The sequence below is a fragment of the Anomaloglossus baeobatrachus genome, chromosome 6 (assembly GCF_048569485.1).
Source record: "Anomaloglossus baeobatrachus isolate aAnoBae1 chromosome 6, aAnoBae1.hap1, whole genome shotgun sequence".
Lineage (NCBI taxonomy): Eukaryota > Metazoa > Chordata > Amphibia > Anura > Aromobatidae > Anomaloglossus > Anomaloglossus baeobatrachus.
In genome coordinates this window covers 375,795,905-375,815,823 of record NC_134358.1, presented here as the reverse complement: position 1 = coordinate 375,815,823, position 19,919 = coordinate 375,795,905, and positions in this window count along the sequence as shown.

Below are 19,919 nucleotides of genomic sequence, written 5' to 3'. Positions count from 1 at the left end.
TAAACGTGGCTGTTGGACTTCTGTATCGTCCCACAAGTGCAAAGATATTTGCAGCACGTCTGCCTGCATTGCACACTCAAACTCATTGTTACTAAGCCATTATACTAGCAAACACTGAGTGAACTTAGTGGCATCCTAAACGTGGCTGTTGGACTTCTGTATCGTCCCACAAGTGCAAAGATATTTGCAGCACCTCTCCCTGCATTGCACATTCAAACTCATTGTTACTAAGCCATTATACTAGCAAACACTGAGTGAACTTAGTGGCATCCTAAACGTGGCTGTTGGACTTCTGTATTGTCCCACTAGTGCAAAGATATTTGCAGCACGTCTGCCTGCATTGCACACTCAAACTCATTGTTACTAAGCCATTATACTAGCAAACACTGAGTGAACTTAGTGGCATCCTAAACGTGGCTGTTGGACTTCTGTATCGTCCCACAAGTGCAAAGATATTTGCAGCACGTCTGCCTGCATTGAACACTCAAACTCATTGTTACTAAGCCATTATACTAGCAAACACTGAGTGAACTTAGTGGCATCCTAAATGTGGCTGTTGGACTTCTGTATTGTCCCACAAGTGCAAAGATTTTTGCAGCACGTCTGCCTGCATTGCACACTCAAACTCATTGTTACTAAGCCAGTATACTAGCAAACACTGAGTGAACTTAATGTCATCCTAAACGTGGCTGTTGGACTTCTGTATCGTCCCACAAGTGCAAAGATATTTGCAGCATCTCTGCCTGCATTGCACATTCAAACTAATTGTTACTAAGCCATTATACTAGCAAACACTGAGTGAACTTAGTGGCATCCTAAACGTGGCTGTTGGACTTCTGTATTGTCCCACTAGTGCAAAGATATTTGCAGCACGTCTGCCTGCATTGCACACTCAAACTCATTGTTACTAAGCCATTATACTAGCAAACACTGTGTGAACTTAGTGGCATCCTAAACGTGGCTGTTGGACTTCTGTATTCTCCCACTAGTGCAAAGATATTTGCAGCACGTCTGCCTGCATTGCACACTCAAACTCATTGTTACTAAGCCATTATACTAGCAAACACTGAGTGAACTTAGTGGCATCCTAAACGTGGCTGTTGGACTTCTGTATCGTCCCACAAGTGCAAAGATATTTGCAGCACCTCTGCCTGCATTGCACACTCAAACTCATTGTTACTAAACCATTATACTAGCAAACACTGAGTGAACTTAGTGGAATCCTAAACGTGGCTGTTGGACTTCTGTATTGTCCCACTAGTGCAAAGATATTTGCAGCACGTCTGCCTGCATTGCACACTGAAACTCATTGTTACTAAGCCATTATACTAGCAAACACTGAGTGAACTTAGTGGCATCCTAAACGTGGCTGTTGGACTTCTGTATCGACCCACAAGTGCAAAGATATTTGCAGCACGTCTGCCTGCATTGCACACTCAAACTCATTGTTACTAAGCCATTATACTAGCAAACACTGAGTGAACTTAGTGGCATCCTAAACGTGGCTGTTGGACTTCTGTATTGTCCCACTAGTGCAAAGATATTTGCAGCACGTCTGCCTGCATTGCACACTCAAACTCATTGTTACTAAGCCATTATACTAGCAAACACTGAGTGAACTTAGTGGCATCCTAAATGTGGCTGTTGGACTTCTGTATCGACCCACAAGTGCAAAGATATTTGCAGCACCTCTGCCTGCATTGCACACTCAAACTCATTGTTACTAAGCCATTATACTAGCAAACACTGAGTGAACTTAGTGGCATCCTAAATGTGGCTGTTGGACTTCTGTATTGTCCCACAAGTGCAAAGATTTTTGCAGCACGTCTGCCTGCATTGCACACTCAAACTCATTGTTACTAAGCCAGTATACTAGCAACCACTGAGTGAACTTAATGGCATCCTAAACGTGGCTGTTGGACTTCTGTATCGTCCCACAAGTGCAAAGATATTTGCAGCATCTCCGCCTGCATTGCACATTCAAACTAATTGTTACTAAGCCATTATACTAGCAAACACTGAGTGAACTTAGTGGCATCCTAAACGTGGCTGTTGGACTTCTGTATTGTCCCACTAGTGCAAAGATATTTGCAGCACGTCTGCCTGCATTGCACACTCAAACTCATTGTTACTAAGCCATTATACTAGCAAACACTGAGTGAACTTAGTGGCATCCTAAACGTGGCTGTTGGACTTCTGTATTGTCCCACTAGTGCAAAGATATTTGCAGCACGTCTGCCTGCATTGCACACTCAAACTCATTGTTACTAAGCCATTATACTAGCAAACACTGAGTGAACTTAGTGGCATCCTAAATGTGGCTGTTGGACTTCTGTATCGACCCACAAGTGCAAAGATATTTGCAGCACCTCTGCCTGCATTGCACACTCAAACTCATTGTTACTAAGCCATTATACTAGCAAACACTGAGTGAACTTAGTGGCATCCTAAACGTGGCTGTTGGACTTCTGTATCGTCGCACAAGTGCAAAGATATTTGCAGCACGTCTGCCTGCATTGCACATTCAAACTAATTGTTACTAAGCCATTATACTAGCAAACACTGAGTGAACTTAGTGGCATCCTAAACGTGGCTGTTGGACTTCTGTATTGTCCCACTAGTGCAAAGATATTTGCAGCACGTCTGCCTGCATTGCACACTCAAACTCATTGTTACTAAGCCATTATACTAGCAAACACTGAGTGAACTTAGTGGCATCCTAAACGTGGCTGTTGGACTTCTGTATTGTCCCACTAGTGCAAAGATATTTGCAGCACGTCTGCCTGCATTGCACACTCAAACTCATTGTTACTAAGCCATTATACTAGCAAACACTGAGTGAACTTAGTGGCATCCTAAATGTGGCTGTTGGACTTCTGTATCGACCCACAAGTGCAAAGATATTTGCAGCACCTCTGCCTGCATTGCACACTCAAACTCATTGTTACTAAGCCATTATACTAGCAAACACTGAGTGAACTTAGTGGCATCCTAAACGTGGCTGTTGGACTTCTGTATCGTCGCACAAGTGCAAAGATATTTGCAGCACGTCTGCCTGCATTGCACACTCAAACTCATTGTTACTAAGCCATTATACTAGCAAACACTGAGTGAACTTAGTGGCATCCTAAACGTGGCTGTTGGACTTCTGTATTGTCCCACAAGTGCAAAGATATTTGCAGCACCTCTGCCTGCATTGCACATTCAAACTCATTGTTACTAAGCCATTATACTAGTAAACACTGAGTGAACTTAGTGGCATCCTAAACGTGGCTGTTGGACTTCTGTATTGTCCCACTAGTGCAAAGATATTTGCAGCACGTCTGCCTGCATTGCACACTCAAACTCATTGTTACTAAGCCATTTTACTAGCAAACACTGAGTGAACTTAGTGGCATCCTAAACGTGGCTGTTGGACTTCTGTGTTGTCCCACAAGTGCAAAGATATTTGCAGCACGTCTGCCTGCATTGCACACTCAAACTCATTGTTACTAAGCCATTATACTAGCAAACACTGAGTGAACTTAGTGGCATCCTAAACGTGGCTGTTGGACTTCTGTATTGTCCCACAAGTGCAAAGATATTTGCAGAGCACGTCTGCCTGCATTGCACACTCAAACTCATTGTTACTAAGCCATTATACTAGCAAACACTGAGTAAACTTAGTGGCATCCTAAACGTGGCTTTTGGACATCTGTATTGTTCCACTAGTGCAAAGATATTTGCAGCTCGTCTGCCTGCATTGCACACTCAAACTCATTGTTACTAAGCCATTATACTAGCAAACACTGAGTGAACTTAGTGGCATCCTAAACGTGGCTGTTGGACTTCTGTATTGTCCCACTAGTGCAAAGATATTTGCAGCACGTCTGCCTGCATTGCACACTCAAACTCATTGTTACTAAGCCATTATACTAGCAAACACTGAGTGAACTTAGTGGCATCCTAAACGTGGCTGTTGGACTTCTGTATTGTCCCACTAGTGCAAAGATATTTGCAGCATGTCTGCCTGTATTGCACACTCAAACTCATTGTTACTAAGCCATTATACTAGCGAACACTGAGTGAACTTAGTGGCATCCTAAACGTGGCTGTTGGACTTCTGTATTGTCCCACAAGTGCAAAGATATTTGCAGCACGTCTGCCTGCATTGCACACTCAAACTAATTGTTACTAAGCCATTATACTAGCAAACACTGAGTGAACTTAGTGGCATCCTAAACGTGGCTGTTGGACTTCTGTATCGCCCCACAAGTGCAAAGATATTTGCAGCACCTCTCCCTGCATTGCACATTCAAACTCATTGTTACTAAGCCATTATACTAGCAAACACTGAGTTAACTTAGTGGCATCCTAAACGTGGCTGTTGGACTTCTGTATTGTCCCACTAGTGCAAAGATATTTGCAGCACGTCTGCCTGCATTGCACACTCAAACTCATTGTTACTAAGCCATTATACTAGCAAACACTGAGTGAACTTAGTGGCATCCTAAACGTGGCTGTTGGACTTCTGTATCGTCCCACAAGTGCAAAGATATTTGCAGCATGTCTGCCTGTATTGCACACTCAAACTCATTGTTACTAAGCCATTATACTAGCGAACACTGAGTGAACTTAGTGGCATCCTAAACGTGGCTGTTGGACTTCTGTATTGTCCCACAAGTGCAAAGATATTTGCAGCACGTCTGCCTGCATTGCACACTCAAACTCATTGTTACTAAGCCATTATACTAGCAAACACTGAGTGAACTTAGTGGCATCCTAAACGTGGCTGTTGGACTTCTGTATCGTCCCACAAGTGCAAAGATATTTGCAGCACCTCTCCCTGCATTGCACATTCAAACTCATTGTTACTAAGCCATTATACTAGCAAACACTGAGTGAACTTAGTGGCATCCTAAACGTGGCTGTTGGACTTCTGTATTGTCCCAATACTGCAAAGATATTTGCAGCACGTCTGCCTGCATTGCACACTCAAACTCATTGTTACTAAGCCATTATACTAGCAAACACTGAGTGAACTTAGTGGCATCCTAAACGTGGCTGTTGGACTTCTGTATCGTCCCACAAGTGCAAAGATATTTGCAGAGCATGTCTGCCTGCATTGCACACTCAAACTCATTGTTACTAAGCCATTATACTAGCAAACACTGAGTGAACTTAGTGGCATCCTAAACGTGGCTGTTGGACATCTGTATTGTTCCACTAGTGCAAAGATATTTGCAGCACGTCTGCCTGCATTGCACACTCAAACTCATTGTTACTAAGCCATTATACTAGCAAACACTGAGTGAACTTAGTGGCATCCTAAACGTGGCTGTTGGACTTCTGTATTGTCCAACTAGTGCAAAGATATTTGCAGCACGTCTGCCTGCATTGCACACTCAAACTCATTGTTACTAAGCCATTATACTAGCAAACACTGAGTGAACTTAGTGGCATCCTAAACGTGGCTGTTGGACTTCTGTATTGTCCCACAAGTGCAAAGATATTTGCAGAGCACGTCTGCCTGCATTGCACACTCAAACTCATTGTTACTAAGCCATTATACTAGCAAACACTGAGTAAACTTAGTGGCATCCTAAACGTGGCTTTTGGACATCTGTATTGTTCCACTAGTGCAAAGATATTTGCAGCTCGTCTGCCTGCATTGCACACTCAAACTCATTGTTACTAAGCCATTATACTAGCAAACACTGAGTGAACTTAGTGGCATCCTAAACGTGGCTGTTGGACTTCTGTATTGTCCCACTAGTGCAAAGATATTTGCAGCACGTCTGCCTGCATTGCACACTCAAACTCATTGTTACTAAGCCATTATACTAGCAAACACTGAGTGAACTTAGTGGCATCCTAAACGTGGCTGTTGGACTTCTGTATTGTCCCACTAGTGCAAAGATATTTGCAGCATGTCTGCCTGTATTGCACACTCAAACTCATTGTTACTAAGCCATTATACTAGCGAACACTGAGTGAACTTAGTGGCATCCTAAACGTGGCTGTTGGACTTCTGTATCGTCCCACAAGTGCAAAGATATTTGCAGCACGTCTGCCTGCATTGCACACTCAAACTCATTGTTACTAAGCCATTATACTAGCAAACACTGAGTGAACTTAGTGGCATCCTAAACGTGGCTGTTGGACTTCTGTATCGTCCCACAAGTGCAAAGATATTTGCAGCACCTCTCCCTGCATTGCACATTCAAACTCATTGTTACTAAGCCATTATACTAGCAAACACTGAGTGAACTTAGTGGCATCCTAAACGTGGCTGTTGGACTTCTGTATTGTCCCACTAGTGCAAAGATATTTGCAGCACGTCTGCCTGCATTGCACACTCAAACTCATTGTTACTAAGCCATTATACTAGCAAACACTGAGTGAACTTAGTGGCATCCTAAACGTGGCTGTTGGACTTCTGTATCGTCCCACAAGTGCAAAGATATTTGCAGCACGTCTGCCTGCATTGAACACTCAAACTCATTGTTACTAAGCCATTATACTAGCAAACACTGAGTGAACTTAGTGGCATCCTAAATGTGGCTGTTGGACTTCTGTATTGTCCCACAAGTGCAAAGATTTTTGCAGCACGTCTGCCTGCATTGCACACTCAAACTCATTGTTACTAAGCCAGTATACTAGCAAACACTGAGTGAACTTAATGTCATCCTAAACGTGGCTGTTGGACTTCTGTATCGTCCCACAAGTGCAAAGATATTTGCAGCATCTCTGCCTGCATTGCACATTCAAACTAATTGTTACTAAGCCATTATACTAGCAAACACTGAGTGAACTTAGTGGCATCCTAAACGTGGCTGTTGGACTTCTGTATTGTCCCACTAGTGCAAAGATATTTGCAGCACGTCTGCCTGCATTGCACACTCAAACTCATTGTTACTAAGCCATTATACTAGCAAACACTGTGTGAACTTAGTGGCATCCTAAACGTGGCTGTTGGACTTCTGTATTGTCCCACTAGTGCAAAGATATTTGCAGCACGTCTGCCTGCATTGCACACTCAAACTCATTGTTACTAAGCCATTATACTAGCAAACACTGAGTGAACTTAGTGGCATCCTAAACGTGGCTGTTGGACTTCTGTATCGTCCCACAAGTGCAAAGATATTTGCAGCACCTCTGCCTGCATTGCACACTCAAACTCATTGTTACTAAACCATTATACTAGCAAACACTGAGTGAACTTAGTGGAATCCTAAACGTGGCTGTTGGACTTCTGTATTGTCCCACTAGTGCAAAGATATTTGCAGCACGTCTGCCTGCATTGCACACTGAAACTCATTGTTACTAAGCCATTATACTAGCAAACACTGAGTGAACTTAGTGGCATCCTAAACGTGGCTGTTGGACTTCTGTATCGACCCACAAGTGCAAAGATATTTGCAGCACGTCTGCCTGCATTGCACACTCAAACTCATTGTTACTAAGCCATTATACTAGCAAACACTGAGTGAACTTAGTGGCATCCTAAACGTGGCTGTTGGACTTCTGTATTGTCCCACTAGTGCAAAGATATTTGCAGCACGTCTGCCTGCATTGCACACTCAAACTCATTGTTACTAAGCCATTATACTAGCAAACACTGAGTGAACTTAGTGGCATCCTAAATGTGGCTGTTGGACTTCTGTATCGACCCACAAGTGCAAAGATATTTGCAGCACCTCTGCCTGCATTGCACACTCAAACTCATTGTTACTAAGCCATTATACTAGCAAACACTGAGTGAACTTAGTGGCATCCTAAATGTGGCTGTTGGACTTCTGTATTGTCCCACAAGTGCAAAGATTTTTGCAGCACGTCTGCCTGCATTGCACACTCAAACTCATTGTTACTAAGCCAGTATACTAGCAACCACTGAGTGAACTTAATGGCATCCTAAACGTGGCTGTTGGACTTCTGTATCGTCCCACAAGTGCAAAGATATTTGCAGCATCTCCGCCTGCATTGCACATTCAAACTAATTGTTACTAAGCCATTATACTAGCAAACACTGAGTGAACTTAGTGGCATCCTAAACGTGGCTGTTGGACTTCTGTATTGTCCCACTAGTGCAAAGATATTTGCAGCACGTCTGCCTGCATTGCACACTCAAACTCATTGTTACTAAGCCATTATACTAGCAAACACTGAGTGAACTTAGTGGCATCCTAAACGTGGCTGTTGGACTTCTGTATTGTCCCACTAGTGCAAAGATATTTGCAGCACGTCTGCCTGCATTGCACACTCAAACTCATTGTTACTAAGCCATTATACTAGCAAACACTGAGTGAACTTAGTGGCATCCTAAACGTGGCTGTTGGACTTCTGTATTGTCCCACTAGTGCAAAGATATTTGCAGCATGTCTGCCTGTATTGCACACTCAAACTCATTGTTACTAAGCCATTATACTAGCGAACACTGAGTGAACTTAGTGGCATCCTAAACGTGGCTGTTGGACTTCTGTATCGTCCCACAAGTGCAAAGATATTTGCAGCACGTCTGCCTGCATTGCACACTCAAACTCATTGTTACTAAGCCATTATACTAGCAAACACTGAGTGAACTTAGTGGCATCCTAAACGTGGCTGTTGGACTTCTGTATCGTCCCACAAGTGCAAAGATATTTGCAGCACCTCTCCCTGCATTGCACATTCAAACTCATTGTTACTAAGCCATTATACTAGCAAACACTGAGTGAACTTAGTGGCATCCTAAACGTGGCTGTTGGACTTCTGTATTGTCCCACTAGTGCAAAGATATTTGCAGCACGTCTGCCTGCATTGCACACTCAAACTCATTGTTACTAAGCCATTATACTAGCAAACACTGAGTGAACTTAGTGGCATCCTAAACGTGGCTGTTGGACTTCTGTATCGTCCCACAAGTGCAAAGATATTTGCAGCACGTCTGCCTGCATTGAACACTCAAACTCATTGTTACTAAGCCATTATACTAGCAAACACTGAGTGAACTTAGTGGCATCCTAAATGTGGCTGTTGGACTTCTGTATTGTCCCACAAGTGCAAAGATTTTTGCAGCACGTCTGCCTGCATTGCACACTCAAACTCATTGTTACTAAGCCAGTATACTAGCAAACACTGAGTGAACTTAATGTCATCCTAAACGTGGCTGTTGGACTTCTGTATCGTCCCACAAGTGCAAAGATATTTGCAGCATCTCTGCCTGCATTGCACATTCAAACTAATTGTTACTAAGCCATTATACTAGCAAACACTGAGTGAACTTAGTGGCATCCTAAACGTGGCTGTTGGACTTCTGTATTGTCCCACTAGTGCAAAGATATTTGCAGCACGTCTGCCTGCATTGCACACTCAAACTCATTGTTACTAAGCCATTATACTAGCAAACACTGTGTGAACTTAGTGGCATCCTAAACGTGGCTGTTGGACTTCTGTATTCTCCCACTAGTGCAAAGATATTTGCAGCACGTCTGCCTGCATTGCACACTCAAACTCATTGTTACTAAGCCATTATACTAGCAAACACTGAGTGAACTTAGTGGCATCCTAAACGTGGCTGTTGGACTTCTGTATCGTCCCACAAGTGCAAAGATATTTGCAGCACCTCTGCCTGCATTGCACACTCAAACTCATTGTTACTAAACCATTATACTAGCAAACACTGAGTGAACTTAGTGGAATCCTAAACGTGGCTGTTGGACTTCTGTATTGTCCCACTAGTGCAAAGATATTTGCAGCACGTCTGCCTGCATTGCACACTGAAACTCATTGTTACTAAGCCATTATACTAGCAAACACTGAGTGAACTTAGTGGCATCCTAAACGTGGCTGTTGGACTTCTGTATCGACCCACAAGTGCAAAGATATTTGCAGCACGTCTGCCTGCATTGCACACTCAAACTCATTGTTACTAAGCCATTATACTAGCAAACACTGAGTGAACTTAGTGGCATCCTAAACGTGGCTGTTGGACTTCTGTATTGTCCCACTAGTGCAAAGATATTTGCAGCACGTCTGCCTGCATTGCACACTCAAACTCATTGTTACTAAGCCATTATACTAGCAAACACTGAGTGAACTTAGTGGCATCCTAAATGTGGCTGTTGGACTTCTGTATCGACCCACAAGTGCAAAGATATTTGCAGCACCTCTGCCTGCATTGCACACTCAAACTCATTGTTACTAAGCCATTATACTAGCAAACACTGAGTGAACTTAGTGGCATCCTAAATGTGGCTGTTGGACTTCTGTATTGTCCCACAAGTGCAAAGATTTTTGCAGCACGTCTGCCTGCATTGCACACTCAAACTCATTGTTACTAAGCCAGTATACTAGCAACCACTGAGTGAACTTAATGGCATCCTAAACGTGGCTGTTGGACTTCTGTATCGTCCCACAAGTGCAAAGATATTTGCAGCATCTCCGCCTGCATTGCACATTCAAACTAATTGTTACTAAGCCATTATACTAGCAAACACTGAGTGAACTTAGTGGCATCCTAAACGTGGCTGTTGGACTTCTGTATTGTCCCACTAGTGCAAAGATATTTGCAGCACGTCTGCCTGCATTGCACACTCAAACTCATTGTTACTAAGCCATTATACTAGCAAACACTGAGTGAACTTAGTGGCATCCTAAACGTGGCTGTTGGACTTCTGTATTGTCCCACTAGTGCAAAGATATTTGCAGCACGTCTGCCTGCATTGCACACTCAAACTCATTGTTACTAAGCCATTATACTAGCAAACACTGAGTGAACTTAGTGGCATCCTAAATGTGGCTGTTGGACTTCTGTATCGACCCACAAGTGCAAAGATATTTGCAGCACCTCTGCCTGCATTGCACACTCAAACTCATTGTTACTAAGCCATTATACTAGCAAACACTGAGTGAACTTAGTGGCATCCTAAACGTGGCTGTTGGACTTCTGTATCGTCGCACAAGTGCAAAGATATTTGCAGCACGTCTGCCTGCATTGCACATTCAAACTAATTGTTACTAAGCCATTATACTAGCAAACACTGAGTGAACTTAGTGGCATCCTAAACGTGGCTGTTGGACTTCTGTATTGTCCCACTAGTGCAAAGATATTTGCAGCACGTCTGCCTGCATTGCACACTCAAACTCATTGTTACTAAGCCATTATACTAGCAAACACTGAGTGAACTTAGTGGCATCCTAAACGTGGCTGTTGGACTTCTGTATTGTCCCACTAGTGCAAAGATATTTGCAGCACGTCTGCCTGCATTGCACACTCAAACTCATTGTTACTAAGCCATTATACTAGCAAACACTGAGTGAACTTAGTGGCATCCTAAATGTGGCTGTTGGACTTCTGTATCGACCCACAAGTGCAAAGATATTTGCAGCACCTCTGCCTGCATTGCACACTCAAACTCATTGTTACTAAGCCATTATACTAGCAAACACTGAGTGAACTTAGTGGCATCCTAAACGTGGCTGTTGGACTTCTGTATCGTCGCACAAGTGCAAAGATATTTGCAGCACGTCTGCCTGCATTGCACACTCAAACTCATTGTTACTAAGCCATTATACTAGCAAACACTGAGTGAACTTAGTGGCATCCTAAACGTGGCTGTTGGACTTCTGTATTGTCCCACAAGTGCAAAGATATTTGCAGCACCTCTGCCTGCATTGCACATTCAAACTCATTGTTACTAAGCCATTATACTAGTAAACACTGAGTGAACTTAGTGGCATCCTAAACGTGGCTGTTGGACTTCTGTATTGTCCCACTAGTGCAAAGATATTTGCAGCACGTCTGCCTGCATTGCACACTCAAACTCATTGTTACTAAGCCATTTTACTAGCAAACACTGAGTGAACTTAGTGGCATCCTAAACGTGGCTGTTGGACTTCTGTGTTGTCCCACAAGTGCAAAGATATTTGCAGCACGTCTGCCTGCATTGCACACTCAAACTCATTGTTACTAAGCCATTATACTAGCAAACACTGAGTGAACTTAGTGGCATCCTAAACGTGGCTGTTGGACTTCTGTATTGTCCCACTAGTGCAAAGATATTTGCAGCACGTCTGCCTGCATTGCACACTCAAACTCATTGTTACTAAGCCATTATACTAGCAAACACTGAGTGAACTTAGTGGCATCCTAAACGTGGCTGTTGGACTTCTGTATTGTCCCACAAGTGCAAAGATATTTGCAGAGCATGTCTGCCTGCATTGCACACTCAAACTCATTGTTACTAAGCCATTATACTAGCAAACACTGAGTAAACTTAGTGGCATCCTAAACGTGGCTGTTGGACATCTGTATTGTTCCACTAGTGCAAAGATATTTGCAGCACGTCTGCCTGCATTGCACACTCAAACTCATTGTTACTAAGCCATTATACTAGCAAACACTGAGTGAACTTAGTGGCATCCTAAACGTGGCTGTTGGACTTCTGTATTGTCCCACTAGTGCAAAGATATTTGCAGCACGTCTGCCTGCATTGCACACTCAAACTCATTGTTACTAAGCCATTATACTAGCAAACACTGAGTGAACTTAGTGGCATCCTAAACGTGGCTGTTGGACTTCTGTATTGTCCCACAAGTGCAAAGATATTTGCAGAGCACGTCTGCCTGCATTGCACACTCAAACTCATTGTTACTAAGCCATTATACTAGCAAACACTGAGTAAACTTAGTGGCATCCTAAACGTGGCTTTTGGACATCTGTATTGTTCCACTAGTGCAAAGATATTTGCAGCACGTCTGCCTGCATTGCACACTCAAACTCATTGTTACTAAGCCATTATACTAGCAAACACTGAGTGAACTTAGTGGCATCCTAAACGTGGCTGTTGGACTTCTGTATTGTCCCACTAGTGCAAAAATATTTGCAGCACGTCTGCCTGCATTGCACACTCAAACTCATTGTTACTAAGCCATTATACTAGCAAACACTGAGTGAACTTAGTGGCATCCTAAACGTGGCTGTTGGACTTCTGTATTGTCCCACTAGTGCAAAGATATTTGCAGCATGTCTGCCTGTATTGCACACTCAAACTCATTGTTACTATGCCATTATACTAGCGAACACTGAGTGAACTTAGTGGCATCCTAAACGTGGCTGTTGGACTTCTGTATTGTCCCACAAGTGCAAAGATATTTGCAGCACGTCTGCCTGCATTGCACACTCAAACTCATTGTTACTAAGCCATTATACTAGCAAACACTGAGTGAACTTAGTGGCATCCTAAACGTGGCTGTTGGACTTCTGTATCGTCCCACAAGTGCAAAGATATTTGCAGCACCTCTCCCTGTATTGCACATTCAAACTCATTGTTACTAAGCCATTATACTAGCAAACACTAAGTGAACTTAGTGGCATCCTAAACGTGGCTGTTGGACTTCTGTATTGTCCCACTAGTGCAAAGATATTTGCAGCACGTCTGCCTGCATTGCACACTCAAACTCATTGTTACTAAGCCATTATACTAGCAAACACTGAGTGAACTTAGTGGCATCCTAAACGTGGCTGTTGGACTTCTGTATCGTCCCACAAGTGCAAAGATATTTGCAGCACGTCTGCCTGCATTGCACACTCAAATTCATTGTTACTAAGCCATTATACTAGCAAACACTGAGTGAACTTAGTGGCATCCTAAATGTGGCTGTTGGACTTCTGTATTGTCCCACAAGTGCAAAGATTTTTGCAGCACGTCTGCCTGCATTGCACACTCAAACTCATTGTTACTAAGCCAGTATACTAGCAAACACTGAGTGAACTTAATGGAATCCTAAACGTGGCTGTTGGACTTCTGTATCGTCCCACAAGTGCAAAGATATTTGCAGCATCTCTGCCTGCATTGCACATTCAAACTAATTGTTACTAAGCCATTATACTAGCAAACACTGAGTGAACTTAGTGGCATCCTAAACGTGGCTGTTGGACTTCTGTATTGTCCCACTAGTGCAAAGATATTTGCAGCACGTCTGCCTGCATTGCACACTCAAACTCATTGTTACTAAGCCATTATACTACCAAACACTGAGTGAACTTAGTGGCATCCTAAACGTGGCTGTTGGACTTCTGTATTGTCCCACTAGTGCAAAGATATTTGCAGCACGTCTGCCTGCATTGCACACTCAAACTCATTGTTACTAAGCCATTATACTAGCAAACACTGAGTGAACTTAGTGGCATCCTAAATGTGGCTGTTGGACTTCTGTATCGACCCACAAGTGCAAAGATATTTGCAGCACCTCTGCCTGCATTGCACACGCAAACTCATTGTTACTAAGCCATTATACTAGCAAACACTGAGTGAACTTAGTGGCATCCTAAACGTGGCTGTTGGACTTCTGTATCGTCGCACAAGTGCAAAGATATTTGCAGCACGTCTGCCTGCATTGCACATTCAAACTAATTGTTACTAAGCCATTATACTAGCAAACACTGAGTGAACTTAGTGGCATCCTAAACGTGGCTGTTGGACTTCTGTATTGTCCCACTAGTGCAAAGATATTTGCAGCACGTCTGCCTGCATTGCACACTCAAACTCATTGTTACTAAGCCATTATACTAGCAAACACTGAGTGAACTTAGTGGCATCCTAAATGTGGCTGTTGGACTTCTGTATCGACCCACAAGTGCAAAGATATTTGCAGCACCTCTGCCTGCATTGCACACTCAAACTCATTGTTACTAAGCCATTATACTAGCAAACACTGAGTGAACTTAGTGGCATCCTAAACGTGGCTGTTGGACTTCTGTATCGTCGCACAAGTGCAAAGATATTTGCAGCACGTCTGCCTGCATTGCACACTCAAACTCATTGTTACTAAGCCATTATACTAGCAAACACTGAGTGAACTTAGTGGCATCCTAAACGTGGCTGTTGGACTTCTGTATTGTCCCACAAGTCCAAAGATATTTGCAGCACCTCTGCCTGCATTGCACATTCAAACTCATTGTTAGTAAGCCATTATACTAGTAAACACTGACTGAACTTAGTGGCATCCTAAACGTGGCTGTTGGACTTCTGTATTGTCCCACTAGTGCAAAGATATTTGCAGCACGTCTGCCTGCATTGCACACTCAAACTCATTGTTACTAAGCCATTTTACTAGCAAACACTGAGTGAACTTAGTGGCATCCTAAACGTGGCTGTTGGACTTCTGTGTTGTCCCACAAGTGCAAAGATATTTGCAGCACGTCTGCCTGCATTGCACACTCAAACTCATTGTTACTAAGCCATTATACTAGCAAACACTGAGTGAACTTAGTGGCATCCTAAACGTGGCTGTTGGACTTCTGTATTGTCTCACTAGTGCAAAGATATTTGCAGCACGTCTGCCTGCATTGCACACTCAAACTCATTGTTACTAAGCCATTATACTAGCAAACACTGAGTGAACTTAGTGGCATCCTAAACGTGGCTGTTGGACTTCTGTATTGTCCCACAAGTGCAAAGATATTTGCAGAGCATGTCTGCCTGCATTGCACACTCAAACTCATTGTTACTAAGCCATTATACTAGCAAACACTGAGTAAACTTAGTGGCATCCTAAACGTGGCTGTTGGACATCTGTATTGTTCCACTAGTGCAAAGATATTTGCAGCACGTCTGCCTGCATTGCACACTCAAACTCATTGTTACTAAGCCATTATACTAGCAAACACTGAGTGAACTTAGTGGCATCCTAAACGTGGCTGTTGGACTTCTGTATTGTCCCACTAGTGCAAAGATATTTGCAGCACGTCTGCCTGCATTGCACACTCAAACTCATTGTTACTAAGCCATTATACTAGCAAACACTGAGTGAACTTAGTGGCATCCTAAACGTGGCTGTTGGACTTCTGTATTGTCCCACAAGTGCAAAGATATTTGCAGAGCACGTCTGCCTGCATTGCACACTCAAACTCATTGTTACTAAGCCATTATACTAGCAAACACTGAGTAAACTTAGTGGCATCCTAAACGTGGCTTTTGGACATCTGTATTGTTCCACTAGTGCAAAGATATTTGCAGCACGTCTGCCTGCATTGCACACTCAAACTCATTGTTACTAAGCCATTATACTAGCAAACACTGAGTGAACTTAGTGGCATCCTAAACGTGGCTGTTGGACTTCTGTATTGTCCCACTAGTGCAAAGATATTTGCAGCACGTCTGCCTGCATTGCACACTCAAACTCATTGTTACTAAGCCATTATACTAGCAAACACTGAGTGAACTTAGTGGCATCCTAAACGTGGCTGTTGGACTTCTGTATTGTCCCACTAGTGCAAAGATATTTGCAGCATGTTTGCCTGTATTGCACACTCAAACTCATTGTTACTAAGCCATTATACTAGCGAACACTGAGTGAACTTAGTGGCATCCTAAACGTGGCTGTTGGACTTCTGTATTGTCCCACAAGTGCAAAGATATTTGCAGCACGTCTGCCTGCATTGCACACTCAAACTCATTGTTACTAAGCCATTATACTAGCAAACACTGAGTGAACTTAGTGGCATCCTAAACGTGGCTGTTGGACTTCTGTATCGTCCCACAAGTGCAAAGATATTTGCAGCACCTCTCCCTGCATTGCACATTCAAACACATTGTTACTAAGCCATTATACTAGCAAACACTGAGTGAACTTAGTGGCATCCTAAACGTGGCTGTTGGACTTCTGTATTGTCCCACTAGTGCAAAGATATTTGCAGCACGTCTGCCTGCATTGCACACTCAAACTCATTGTTACTAAGCCATTATACTAGCAAACACTGAGTGAACTTAGTGGCATCCTAAACGTGGCTGTTGGACTTCTGTATCGTCCCACAAGTGCAAAGATATTTGCAGCACGTCTGCCTGCATTGCACACTCAAACTCATTGTTACTAAGCCATTATACTAGCAAACACTGAGTGAACTTAGTGGCATCCTAAATGTGGCTGTTGGACTTCTGTATTGTCCCACAAGTGCAAAGATTTTTGCAGCACGTCTGCCTGCATTGCACACTCAAACTCATTGTTACTAAGCCAGTATACTAGCAAACACTGAGTGAACTTAATGGCATCCTAAACGTGGCTGTTGGACTTCTGTATCGTCCCACAAGTGCAAAGATATTTGCAGCATCTCTGCCTGCATTGCACATTCAAACTAATTGTTACTAAGCCATTGTACTAGCAAACACTGAGTGAACTTAGTGGCATCCTAAACGTGGCTGTTGGACTTCTGTATTGTCCCACTAGTGCAAAGATATTTGCAGCACGTCTGCCTGCATTGCACACTCAAACTCATTGTTACTAAGCCATTATACTAGCAAACACTGAGTGAACTTAGTGGCATCCTAAACGTGGCTGTTGGACTTCTGTATTGTCCCACTAGTGCAAAGATATTTGCAGCACGTCTGCCTGCATTGCACACTCAAACTCATTGTTACTAAGCCATTATACTAGCAAACACTGAGTAAACTTAGTGGCATCCTAAACGTGGCTGTTGGACATCTGTATTGTTCCACTAGTGCAAAGATATTTGCAGCACGTCTGCCTGCATTGCACACTCAAACTCATTGTTACTAAGCCATTATACTAGCAAACACTGAGTGAACTTAGTGGCATCCTAAACGTGGCTGTTGGACTTCTGTATTGTCCCACTAGTGCAAAGATATTTGCAGCACGTCTGCCTGCATTGCACACTCAAACTCATTGTTACTAAGCCATTATACTAGCAAACACTGAGTGAACTTAGTGGCATCCTAAACGTGGCTGTTGGACTTCTGTATTGTCCCACAAGTGCAAAGATATTTGCAGAGCACGTCTGCCTGCATTGCACACTCAAACTCATTGTTACTAAGCCATTATACTAGCAAACACTGAGTAAACTTAGTGGCATCCTAAACGTGGCTTTTGGACATCTGTATTGTTCCACTAGTGCAAAGATATTTGCAGCACGTCTGCCTGCATTGCACACTCAAACTCATTGTTACTAAGCCATTATACTAGCAAACACTGAGTGAACTTAGTGGCATCCTAAACGTGGCTGTTGGACTTCTGTATTGTCCCACTAGTGCAAAGATATTTGCAGCACGTCTGCCTGCATTGCACACTCAAACTCATTGTTACTAAGCCATTATACTAGCAAACACTGAGTGAACTTAGTGGCATCCTAAACGTGGCTGTTGGACTTCTGTATTGTCCCACTAGTGCAAAGATATTTGCAGCATGTCTGCCTGTATTGCACACTCAAACTCATTGTTACTAAGCCATTATACTAGCGAACACTGAGTGAACTTAGTGGCATCCTAAACGTGGCTGTTGGACTTCTGTATTGTCCCACAAGTGCAAAGATATTTGCAGCACGTCTGCCTGCATTGCACACTCAAACTCATTGTTACTAAGCCATTATACTAGCAAACACTGAGTGAACTTAGTGGCATCCTAAACGTGGCTGTTGGACTTCTGTATCGTCCCACAAGTGCAAAGATATTTGCAGCACCTCTCCCTGCATTGCACATTCAAACACATTGTTACTAAGCCATTATACTAGCAAACACTGAGTGAACTTAGTGGCATCCTAAACGTGGCTGTTGGACTTCTGTATTGTCCCACTAGTGCAAAGATATTTGCAGCACGTCTGCCTGCATTGCACACTCAAACTCATTGTTACTAAGCCATTATACTAGCAAACACTGAGTGAACTTAGTGGCATCCTAAACGTGGCTGTTGGACTTCTGTATCGTCCCACAAGTGCAAAGATATTTGCAGCACGTCTGCCTGCATTGCACACTCAAACTCATTGTTACTAAGCCATTATACTAGCAAACACTGAGTGAACTTAGTGGCATCCTAAATGTGGCTGTTGGACTTCTGTATTGTCCCACAAGTGCAAAGATTTTTGCAGCACGTCTGCCTGCATTGCACACTCAAACTCATTGTTACTAAGCCAGTATACTAGCAAACACTGAGTGAACTTAATGGCATCCTAAACGTGGCTGTTGGACTTCTGTATCGTCCCACAAGTGCAAAGATATTTGCAGCATCTCTGCCTGCATTGCACATTCAAACTAATTGTTACTAAGCCATTGTACTAGCAAACACTGAGTGAACTTAGTGGCATCCTAAACGTGGCTGTTGGACTTCTGTATTGTCCCACTAGTGCAAAGATATTTGCAGCACGTCTGCCTGCATTGCACACTCAAACTCATTGTTACTAAGCCATTATACTAGCAAACACTGAGTGAACTTAGTGGCATCCTAAACGTGGCTGTTGGACTTCTGTATTGTCCCACTAGTGCAAAGATATTTGCAGCACGTCTGCCTGCATTGCACACTCAAACTCATTGTTACTAAGCCATTATACTAGCAAACACTGAGTGAACTTAGTGGCATCCTAAACGTGGCTGTTGGACTTCTGTATCGTCCCACAAGTGCAAAGATATTTGCAGCACCTCTGCCTGCATTGCACACTCAAACTCATTGTTACTAAACCATTATACTAGCAAACACTGAGTGAACTTAGTGGAATCCTAAACGTGGCTGTTGGACTTCTGTATTGTCCCACTAGTGCAAAGATATTTGCAGCACGTCTGCCTGCATTGCACACTAAAACTCATTGTTACTAAGCCATTATACTAGCAAACACTGAGTGAACTTAGTGGCATCCTAAACGTGGCTGTTGGACTTCTGTATCGACCCACAAGTGCAAAGATATTTGCAGCACATCTGCCTGCATTGCACACTCAAACTCATTGTTACTAAGCCATTATACTAGCGAACACTGAGTGAACTTAGTGGCATCCTAAACGTGGCTGTTGGACTTCTGTATCGTCCCACAAGTGCAAGGATATTTGCAGCACGTCTGCCTGCATTGCACACTCAAACTCATTGTTACTAAGCCATTATACTAGCAAACACTGAGTGAACTTAGTGGCATCCTAAACGTGGCTGTTGGACTTCTGTATCGTCCCACAAGTGCAAAGATA